The sequence below is a fragment of the Ceratotherium simum genome, chromosome 15, assembly GCF_057802395.1.
Source record: "Ceratotherium simum simum isolate JZ-2026a chromosome 15, ASM5780239v1, whole genome shotgun sequence".
Classification (NCBI taxonomy): domain Eukaryota; kingdom Metazoa; phylum Chordata; class Mammalia; order Perissodactyla; family Rhinocerotidae; genus Ceratotherium; species Ceratotherium simum.
The window spans coordinates 11,343,714-11,355,869 of record NC_141914.1 but is presented as its reverse complement, the minus strand read 5'-3'; positions in this window follow the sequence as shown (position 1 = coordinate 11,355,869).

The following is a 12,156-nucleotide window of genomic DNA, read 5'->3' as shown; positions in this document are numbered from 1 at the left end:
GGAATCTTAAAAGTGTTGCTATCGGGGTTGGTGAGAGAGGGAAACATTTTCATTTTTATTCAACAGAGCATTATTTACAAAAAGCCATTGTTGAGAATTAGTTCCCACACCGTATAAATATCCATTAACCACTCTAAATAAAGAAAACTCCAGTGTTGCTATGTGCAAGAACCTCTCTCGGGGGCTTTTTTTCCATAGCAATTAAAGGTGTGCTATTTGTCAGTAGCCATTTTTTGCAGTGATTTAAAGACCAAAGTTGTTTTACAGCTGTGTTGCCGTTAAAGGTTTTTTTTTATATGTATTAAATCAATTTATCACTGTTTGAAGCTTTGAATATCTGCAATCTTTGCCAAGATACTTTTTTATTTAAAAAAACATAACTTTGTAAATATTACCCTGTAATATTATATATACTTAATAAAACATTTTAAGCTATTTTTGTTGGGATATTTCTATTGCTGCTACAGCAGAGCACAAGCACACTTCTGAGAAATTTAGCAATGTATTTGCAAGTCCATATCCTAAGTAACAATGCAAAGGATGACTTAAGATAGTAATTTATAAGTTCTTTTTTAAAGTATAATACCCAGTAAGTAAACTTTTAATCAGAGCAAAGTTTTATTAAAAGTTTGAAACAAGTCCAGTGTGTGACTTTTTCCCACGGTGCGGTGAAAACACCACACGAGAAAGCAGGAGCCCGGGGTTCTAGTCCTGCTGAGCCACTAGCCAGGACAGGGCTCCGCAGGCCACTTACCTACTCTCAGGGTCCTTCCGCATCTGTACAATGAGATGAGCCTCTTCCAAAACTGAAATGTAAATTAAAATGGTTCTCCATTTTCATTGGTTATCGATTAGGACTATTTTGATTACAAGTGAAAGAAAACCTAAATCTGAGAAAAATGGGAGTTATTGGCTGATGTAACTGAGAACTCAGAGGGACCACTGGATTCTGGGCCTCAGAACAGTGTCATAAGGATCCAGCATCTCACTAGCGCTCAGCTCTGCTCCTCCCTGTTGCCTCCTTCACAGGTTGCGTGTGACGGCAAAACGGGTGACTGCAGCCCCAGACCCAGCTTCTCCCAGGTTCCGGGAGAGCAGAGGGGAGAGGGGAGTGTGTCTCTCTCTCTCAATAGTCCCATACACCCCCGACTGCACCTCGGTGCTCCAACTGGGTCACGTGCCTCCGTCACTCAGTCACTGAGGCCAAGCATCAATGGCGCTCTGATTGGGCCGGCCTGAGTCCCATGTCCAGCCTGGAACGGAGGTTGTGGGCTCCACCTGGGGTGGGGATGGGAGACAGAGTGAAAGTTAACTTGAAGCAAAATCGGGATTGTCACCAGATGATGAGATGTCATTTGATTTGGGGGCACAGGATTCCTCGTCAGTGCTGCATTCCATGCAGGTATGTACTCTGATTCTGCACTGTGTGTGTGATTGCAGAGCATTTGAACCGAAAGTAATATTTGGCAGCTAAGTACCGTCTCATTCCTTACCTCATAAGCAATTTAATTTTTATGCATTTCTGAGGACTTTTCCACTCTCGGCAGGAGTAACTAATGGCATTTAATGGCCTACCTCCTGCACTGAAGCTGTTCTGTGTAGCACAGAACTGTACTCAACCTGATTAGAACTTCCACGGAGAGGTAGGCTTCCAAATGCAACGGGGTTTTATTTTTGTTCGCAGCTTTCCAGCTCAAGGCCTCAAGTTTGACAGTTTCAGAAAATAATGGATTATGGTAACACCATCCATGTAGAACGTGATTTCGCCAGTGGCTCAGAGATTTAAGCACAACCTCCAGTGTGTGGTGTTAGAAGTGAGACTGTGCCAGAACCCTGCAACCAGGGTTTATTTTGCGTATATAAGCTTCATGCTCAAGTACCCATCCATCAAATCAGAGGGAAATGAAGTATTTACCCTAAGTTATGAATAGTTGGACTGATTATGTAATGTTGAAGAGAGCACTGCAGACTGCATAGAAGTGATGGTGGACTTCATAATTAGAACTCTACTTAATTAGCAATCATTTACAGTCATGCGTCGCCTAACCTCGGGGATAGTTCTGAGAAATGCGTCGTTAGGCGATTTTGTCGTTGTGTGAACATCATAGAGAGTACTTACACAAGCCTAGATGGTACAGCCTGCCACACACCTAGGCTGTATGATATTAATCTTATGGGACCACCATCGTATGTGTGGCCTGTTGTTGACCGAAACATGGTTATGTGGCACATGACAATGTATTTAGTCATTTGACTAGAAAGTCATTTGACTTTTCAGCTCTGATAATAGCCAGTTGTGGAAAACCAGGTGTCTCTTCCCAACTTGGGTGATGAGAAATGCTTGATAAGGAGTCCAATTTGTAGAGAAATAATTGGTAAGTCTGAAAGCTGCAATCTGAGATCAGTCTTGATGCCAGGTAGCATGCTAGTTTTGCAGATTTGCAGAACTGTTGTTCTCCTACAAATGTTGGAACACTGTGGCCTGGTACTTGGCTCTGGGATCCTCCTCTTAAGGGAATCTTATTTGATCACTGACCTGCCTTCCGAAAAAGACAACTATCATTTTGCTTCCTAATTTTCTTTGAATTGCCTGTAAAATTCCTCAAGGTTAAAACTGACAATATATAAGTGGATAGACTTCCTAAACAAATGGATTGTTTGCAAAGTTTAAGTGTATTTGTTTAAAACATGGGGTAATCTTCCGTGGAAGCTCTCTACTTATTTATTTTTAAAATAAATAGTAATTTAGCTCTTTCAGTTAGTCCACAAAGGCTTTCTTAGTCATTTTTATTAAAAACATTGTTTGCTTTGGGGTGCTGTAGTTGAGCTGTATTACGGGAACTTTTGTGTACATACCATTCATTGTATAAATTCTGTGGGGAAATACATCTTTCGTGCTGCAAGCAACTGGAAAGTACTGGAACCTTTGCTCTCCACACTGCCGCATGTCTTTCCCTCACAGCTGCAGGAGTCGCTGCCCTATGGTCCTGGAGACGGCCTCCAACCCCACCTCCCGGGCAGCTCGTTCCAGGAATGCCTTTCACTCTCCACGGAGTGTTCACCTCAACTCTAGCAGACATTTTTAGAACGTGATGTTCGTAAGCCTCATTTTTTTTTTTTTTTGGTGGGGAAGACAAGCCCTGAGCTAATGTCTGTTGCCAATCTTCCTCTTTTTGCTGAGGAAGATTGGCCCTGGGCTAGCATCCATACCATCTTCCTCTATTTTATATGTGGGACACCTGCCATAGCATGGCTTGATAAGTGGTGCATAGGTCCGTGCCTGGGATCCGAACCAGCGAACCCTGGGCTGCTGAAGCGGACCGTGTGAACTTAACCACTACGCCACCAGGCCGGCCCCTTGTAAGCCTCATTTTTGCAAGTTAGAGGATACATGTATCTGGTTACTTGAAGAAACCTTTCTTTATTGCGATATTATCAAGTGTTAATTCTTACAGTTGTATTGGTTAGGTATGTATCTTGGATTTTTTTTCTAAATTTGGTTATCCTGGATTCAGCAGAGCCCATGTCTCCTCGTATCTTAAGCTATATGCCTACCTATCAACAGAGATTGTTCTGGGAACAGCTATTACTAAATGGAACAGAAAATATTACCCTGGATCCTATGCAGGAATATATGTGAAAGTATCAACAAATATCAGTTCTTCTTACTTCCATTCAAAGCAAGTTGTCAGAAAATTTTGGAATCTTTCTTTATGCTTTAAGCTGATTGATAGATTGTGGGGTGTTTATTAATTGCCTAAAAGAATTGTGCTTGAAATTATACAAAAATTTTTTTCAGTTAAGTTTTTTCAAAAGCATCCCATTTAGTAAAATTAAATATTCTTAGGTTATTTTTATGTCTCTGGAAAAGTATTAAATACAGTTTCCTGGAAAACATTTGGCAAAAAGATTTGACTGAAATACGTATCAAATCTCATCCTTGGGCCTTCTGGTTGGAATCATTTCCTTTGCTGTGTGAATAGACTAGACTCAGGAGAGGGACCAGCCAGCCTTTTGCCTCCCTCCTCAAAAGCAGCTGGGATGCTCCAAAGGAGTCATAATATAAAGTGATAGGAAGGCCTCAGAGCAGACTTTTCCTGAGTGATCGTCCCCTGGGAGGCTACTACTTATCTATATGACTCTGTCTTCTCCTCAAAGGATTTCAAGTGCCCCATTTGGGTCAGGTGTTCTTACAGAGACAAGAGCTGCTTTTCCTGGTCACCACCACTTCAGTGCTGTCACAAATCGGCCTGGGTGTCCACGGAGAGCAGAACGATGGTGGGTAAACAGATCTATGCAAAACCTGGCTTCTAAATGCCTTGCTCAAAGCTACTGGGCACAGAGGCCAAGAGATTAATTTATGCGTATAAGGAACAGTTCTTAATCTTTTCCCCTGAGAAGTAAAGCCATCACAATAATTTTCACTACCTGTAGAAAACAAATTTATTAAAACAAACAAAAACAAAACAGAAAATTCCTGAGTCAACACATTCCAAATGCCTGGATGCCGTCCAAATGAACCTGGCGGTGACACAGGTGCTGATGAAAACAACACTTTATGAGTCTCCCTTCTCTGGTCTTCGTAGGTATTTTTATTCTTCAAATCGGAGAAAAAAAAAGGGTTGATCTGTCAAGGTGAAGAGAGAGAGAGCAGCACGTGTTCTTCAAAAGACTCAACAAGATAATAGATTTTTTTAAAGCTGTTGCTGAGTTTAACTTACTTATAGTTTCAAAGAGCTCTTTTAAAATGAAATCTTTGCAAGCAATAATAAAGAAATCTAGAACCCCCTGGGGTGATGGTTAGAGACCTGTCAGGGATTTAAATCGAATTATTAGGCTGAAAGTAAAGATGGGAAAGAAGAGGCTGAGTGTCAGCCTAGAAACAATAACACCCGTGTGGTGGTGTTCGGCAGCCCAGGCGTTAGTGCCTTAAAGGCGAGTTCAGCATGTTTCTTCTTTCCCTTGAAAGAAAGCCACAGAGGCTTCAGGGTTTTCTGATAATAGTTCCTTTTTCTACGGAGTAGAGATGCTGCCTATGCTTCCAGATATCACCTTCTGAGAGCCTGGTCGACCTTGGAGCCGGCTCTCAGGGCAGGCACTTAGAAGAGAGACAGTGTGCATAGGATTGGTGCACCCCACACCCTGCACTTCACCAGCTGTGTGACCCTATGCAGTAACCTAACTTCTCTGTGCCTCTGTGTCTTCATTTGTTGAAAGAAGATTAAATAAGATAATGCATGTGAAGTACTTAGCACAGTGCCTGACCCAGGGTAAGCACTCAGGAACTGTAAGCTATTTCTCTTTGTCCTCTTCTTATTAAATATTGGCCAAGGAGGAAAACACTTAGCATGACAGTCTAGACATGAGCCTAACATATACTGGAATATGTATCTTCCTATGTTGGGTTATTCCCAAAGAAGCAAATAGAACGTAAAATGGAAATGTAAAATGATACAACAAGTGTAGCCACACTGCTGACATGTTCACTCCAGGCACAATATTCTTGTTAGGACACCCTCCTGGCTCCCTTAGTGAGGCTAGAGGACAGGAAGTGACACCAGAGAAAGGCATCAGATAGTCCTATTTACCCTTTCCTGGAACGCAAAGAAAATGGAGGAGAAGGAGCTCATCCTGGCAGCACACGGAGGATGTTGGGACCCCACTTCTCCTGCCAACAATACTCAGCTCACGCATTTATTCATTCATGTTGGTGGCTGAGGCTCAAGACTCCCAAAAATGCATTAAGAGCAGGCCCTCCATTCACTCCAGATAGAATATGATTACGAACTTAGAGCTGCCTTTAGGCTAATAACTAGCAGAAACTAAATCCAAGCATATGGGAGTGAAGATGGACATTGAAAATATCGGAGCCTAGTAAGTATTATTTCACAGATGGAAGTATTTCAGTCAGGGAGGATTTGATAAAGCTTAGGTTATACTGTCCACAGCCCGCTGTCTTCTCTGAGATGGTTAGAGTCTGGGCTCCATGATGCTCTGGGTGGCTGTAGAAAGCACAAAAGGCAGCTGGAGAAATGCTGTGAATTGGAAGTGGCCTCTATTTACTTCTTCTCCACCTACTCATATGGCCATGGACGATGTCCAGTTCAAGGGGGAATCAAATGCCAAGTGGAGCTATCTGGCCTAAGTCCTTTGATTGGAGTGCAGAAACTTTCTGAGAATGCTTGAAAAAAGGGCCCCGAATTCAATTTAAGGCATGGTGTCTATTAAGCCTTTAATGCTTACTGTATTATACACTTTCCATAGAGAGAGGATCTTAACTGTCCTAATACATTGGTGTTTTAGCTTCTGACTTCTAACTTGGCCAGAGATGTGTGGTGAATCAACACATCACAGTCCATTAAAAGATGCTTTGCAAGCCAACCCTGATGGCCTAGTGGTTAAAGTTTGGCGCTCTCACCACTTCGGCAGTCTGGGTTTGTTTCCCGGTCGCAGAACCACAACGCCCGTCTGTCAGTTGCCATGCTGTGTCCATGGCTCACATAGAAGAACTAGAAGAAGTTACAACTAGGATATACAACCATGCACTGGGGCTTTGGGGAGGGGGAAAAAAAAGATGAAGATTGGCAACAGATGTTAGCTCAGGGTGAATCTTTCCCTGCAAAAAAGAAAAACAGATGTTTCGCTGTTCATGTTTGTTGGGTGTTTAGAAATGCGGTAACCATACTGGAGTCTTTTCTAAGTCTGTCATCTGTGAACAGAAAGTAAGGCAGAGAGCCAATCACAGCACCATAATTGTATCAAAAAGTGGGCGACAGTGTCCTTCATTAGGAACATCACCCTTCCATGCTACCAAATTAAGAGTATTTTATAGACACCTCCCTCTCATCTCTTCCACCAAACCAATCCCTCACTTCCTTGCACCCAAAATAAAAGGACACTGTGATCATGGCATTATCAATGAGTTTTCAGCGGGAAATGTGTTCTGATCAGTGAAAAATAAAAATAAATTGGTTCTACACTAGAATTAACTGTGGAACCAGGCAGATAAACACAGCACAACTAATTGCATCCAAGCAAGATTAACAAGAACGTTGTTCTATGGAAAGAAAAAATCAACAGCATTGATGAAAATTAAGCAATATCTCAGTAGAACTAGTAAATAAATAAATATATATCTGTATGATTAAATAAAAGCAAGACCCAATTATGTCTTGTTTCTTACTGAGCTGCTTAAATCAAGAAATCTAATGTTAAATGAGAAAAATCAACTCAGGACACCTTTTCATCTGCGTTTAATCAAGATTTCTGTGTCACGTACAAGCTTTTATGACAGGTGGTGGCGAGGGTGTATTTAGGAGTCTCACGTGAACTTCCCATGGCTTCCAGTTTACCAGTCTGTAGATTTCCAGCTTGGGTACAGAAATCTCCTAGAAGTGTTATGACTGTAAAGCCGTTTCCCCTATAACTTTCACTCCATGATTTTGATGAAAAGATACCATATCAGGCTACTATAAGCAAAGCTTCTATCTATAGCTAAGCTAAACTTGTTAGTATGTTGTTTTTTCTGATAACAAAAGCAATACAGAAATGTTCAGCAAAGCATTTACTTGAGGTTTTGCTCCTTTTCAGCTCAATTTCCTGCAATGTTCTAGGCACTGCAATATGCATTAAAGCTCAGATTTTGAGTAGAAGACAGATTTGGGGGGTTGTCCCCATCTGCTTTGTCTAAATACCTCACCACAGTCAATTATCTACCTTGTTTACTCTCCATCTACTAAGAGCCCAAGGTGAAATCTGAGTTAATCCTCTTGCTGAGTTCAGTGATAGTCAGTCCTCAGTGAGGGGGATGGGGTAGGAGCAGAAGGCCCGCTCTCTAGAGGCACCTGCGGAGAGAGTGTCCTGAAGACTCGAGTAGGGCAGGAAGGAGGGAAGGGGAGCGGGACATGACTGCGTCTGGTCCTGGAGTTGCAGGTTTGGCCCTCACTAAATCATTTCGTGCCTCATGTTCCCTCACCACCAGGGATATTGCCAGGATTGATGAAAAGACAGGTGAGGTAACTGTCAAATGCCGCAAAATCCTTGAAAGAAAGATACTGTGACTTATAAATCAAAGTCATTTCTTATTTCACTATTAATTATGCAAACCTCTTTCTTTTCTTCATCCCACAAGGTCTTTTTTCATCTTTCATGAAGGTATCATAGCTCACTGGCTCTTTCATCCTGGGAAATCACGTTATCAGCAACCATTTATTGAGTACCTGTTCTGTGCCAGGCGTTACACAAGGGTGTAAGAACACAGCCAGGAGCAGACAGACCCAGTCCCTCCAGGCTGGGGGCTATAATTTAGTAAGATTTTTACTTTCTCTGAACCTTGATCCCCTCATTCGTTACATAGGAAAAAATAAAAATAAAAAATAGTGATCATACCTTCCAGAATTGTTTTGAGGGCCACATGAGATAAAGTATATAAAACTGTCAAATGAAATATAACTAGGAGTTTAATAATGTTACTTCCCCCACCCTCATCGTAAGCAGAAAAAGAAAAAAATCTAAAGCCACGCATTTCCCCGTTTCATAACAACTTTTTCAAAAGGTTGTGGTTGAATAGAAAATTGAAGCTCTTGATTTAAAAGAATGAGCTAGTTGGGATTAAATAGCAGATCACAGGTTAGGAATCACAGGACGAGCAATGCTTTATGCCACTCTCTTCCTGCTGGGATACGTTCCATCAGGGGAAGTAAAACCTCACCCAAGAGGGAAGTGTGTGGATTTGAATCTCAAGCAAGTGAAACCCTCTGAGCTGGAGGATGGAGCGAGATGCCCTGGGAGATGGAGCGGAAGTCTCCGCAGAGCGTGAACTGGCCGCTCTGGCCAGCCAGCAGAGTGGCTCTGGAAACTGGTAGAGACCCATGGAAACCCTCCGCCAGGCCTGCCCTCATGTTGAATTTGCCTGGCATGGCCTAATGGGCTCCATGGTCATGGGTGACCCCAGACCCTGGTGGCAAAATAAGCAACGGACCCTTTTCTGGATGGATCTCAAGTGACTTCTGCTCACATCCAGAGGAACACGAGAGAGAGTTACATATTTTCCCCCACTTCAGTTTTCCCTGTGACCTTCTCCAGTTTTTCCAGCCTCAGCTCTGAAATTCGGCCTTTTAGGCAGTTGCAGTGCCCAATTAACCTCTAGATAAGGTCTGGAGGGGCTGAGTGTACACGGTGGAGGTAGGGCCAGCATGGTACAGTAAACAGAGTGCTGGACGGTGAGGCAGGAGGCCTGGGAGCTCAGCCCTCAGCTGACACGGATGAGCTGTGGGTCCCAGAGCGGTCTGGGCCTTTCTGCATCTCAGCTTCTTTATGTGTAAAATGAGGGGCTTGGCCAGATGCCTCAAGGGCTCACCTGTGCTTCGGTCTATTGTCTCCCAGGAAGTCAGCGAGGACAACAGGACAGTGTTTCTTCTTTAACTCTCCTTTAACACAAGGAGAGGTCAGGAGGTAGCCTGTAGAAGGGGTCAGTGCCCCAGCATCTACCTCAGGGTGACATAAAGACCCCAGGAAAGAAAGTCTGCTGAGAAAAGAAGATTGCTCCTCTGTCCAGCCTGCGCCAGCCCCTGACATCCCCTAAGGTCACAAGGCCCAAGTCAAGTTCAAAGACATGGCCCTCCTGGTCACCGAGGATTCCCCAAGCTCCCAGCTGCATGAGGAGGGGTACCTGGAATGCCAAATATGTAATAATTTGGCAAGAACCCTTCAACGCTCAGAGTAGAAGATGGGATACAAATGGGCCACAGGCAGGTGGGTTTCATTTGGTGTACACAAAGTTTAAAACCACGTTTGCACCATTAAAAGAAAAGAAGAAAAAAAACCCAGCAAAAATACGAGATTCTACATTTTCAAAAAATCTGAATCGCCAGCTTGTGTTAGATCAAAAAAGTCAAAAATCTGGCCACACTGGGTCCACACGCCCACCCCCCAGTTGCCAGCTAGGGTTGCACAGCTTCTGTCCTCTGGTGGAGCACGCCCTCGTCGGATCTCCATGGCTCCTTCCACAGTTTCTACTTGAGCCTGTATTTTACCATTTTGCTTGTAGCAGAGAAATAATTTCTCTGTGCTCATAAATCCACAAAAAGTGAGAAAACAAAACAGATACGCAGAGACCGCTTCTTTCACCAGCAAGTAGAGAAAACATCTTTGTGGATGTGAGGGATATGGCTAATGTTGACTATGCAAACTCCCAGCATGCTCCACTCATTTGCATTACCTGCCTGATCCTTAACAGCTTTTTATTTCATGTGCTCTCCCTGGAAAACTTGGACGGTGGAAATCCGCAGCTAGTCGGCAACGTTGTCCAGCCCCTCCTCCTCAGAGTTATTCGAGGTCATGGTGGGAGTGCTTTGGTACCTAACCATGGCAGCGGTTCTGTTGTGTTTAGCTCTTGCTTGCTTCATCGCCTGCAGAAAAGTTAACAAATCTCATCCATCAGTCTTCAGGCGGGTAAGAACTTGGGAAACTAACCTTTAGCTTGTTTGCTTGGAGTACTAATAACATGAAGTTCTGTTACCACTTCTTCGTCTTTCATACAGACAAGGAAATTCAAACTCAGGCAGGTAAGTAATGGGCCCAAAGGTTGGAATTCCAGTATCAGTGGGTCTGGAAGGAGAGTTGGGAAGGGAACTTTTCCTTGCTCCTCTCCCTCGGGAAAGCAAGGTGCCCTTCCTCCACAACCCCCTTCCCTCTTCTCCCAGCATGCATGCAATCGTACACACACTAGCCCTCAGGTTGTAAGCTGGCCAGCTCAGCCTCTCCGGGTGTCACCCTCATCTAGCAGATGGGTTGTGCAGGGAGAGGAGCCAGCTGGTGTCTTCGTGCTCTGGGCCTGCTGCCTGTGGAATGGCCACTGCCAGCCACTGCCAACTGAGGCTGATCACGAAGCACCGGGTTCTGGAGTCCTCAGGAGAGCCACTGGCCACGCATGGACGAGGATGGGCCAGAAGCTCCCCCAGTTTTCTACACAGGGCTGCCCAGTGCTGCCCAGTTCCCAGCAGGGAGGGCATAGGCCAGGGGGTAAGCTCATCCCAGCTCTGCCAGCATGCAGAGGAGCAAGATCAGTAATACCGTGATGCATGGGCTGTATATAAACATCCTAGAAAAAGAGCAGCCCCACAGCATCAGCGTTGCTGGGGTGAAGGTACTGCCCAGATGGGGATTCTGGGGGGCATTTCTCCAGTCACAGTCACTCACTCAATCCCTATTTGGTGAGAACCAACTGCGTGCTAAGTACCTAGACAAACACTCGGTTTCCCTGGCATCCCTGGCTAAGGCCACGTGATCCACAGAGGAGCTTATTTGCTGAGCATGAGTCAGAGCTGGAGAAAATCCTGAGAAAGTTCTGAGGCTTCTGTGTCTGAAGTTTCAAGTCAGTGTGGAAGCAGCCAATTCACCTGCTATGGACTGAATGTGTCTCCCCAAAATTCACATGTTGAAGCCCTAATCCCATTGTGGTGGTGTTTGAAGGCAGGGCCTTTGGGAGGTGACTTGGGTTAGATTAGGTCATGAGGGTGGGGTCCTCATGATGGGATTAATGCCCTTAGAAAAAGAGGAAGATGGAACCAGGAAGAGGGCTGTCACCAGATACCGAATCTGCCAGAAACTTGATCTTGGACTTCCCATCCTCCAGAACTGTGAGAAATAAATATTTGTTGTTTAAGCCACCTAGTCTGTGGTATTTTATTATAGCAGCCCAAGCTGACTAAGACATCACCCAAACTCAACTCTTTGGCAATGAATCCATCAAATGATCACTTTGCAGAGTGATCAGCTAACTGCAGGTACCATTCAAAAGATTGGGCTAAAAACTTCCACTCAGAGTATGTGCCGATGGAGCGTGATCTGGGCTCCAGAAAAATGGTAAGAAGTTAAGTTTCTACTGTGTCTTCACGCTGCATTAGGGGCTTTTACGTATGTTGTTATTTCATTTAAATCTCAAAACACTCAACAGTAGGTTTCTCCAGATATATTTTATCCATGAGGCATATGAGGCTCAGAAAGGGTAAGAAACACATCCAAGGTCACCCAGTTGGTAACTGATACAGTCTGGTTTCAACCCAGTTTCTTCTGGCTGAAAGCCCCTGCTCTGTTCTCTGCAGCTGTGCCCGGGAAGGCTGTGCTGGAGAAACATTTTTTGTCTCAGATTGTTGA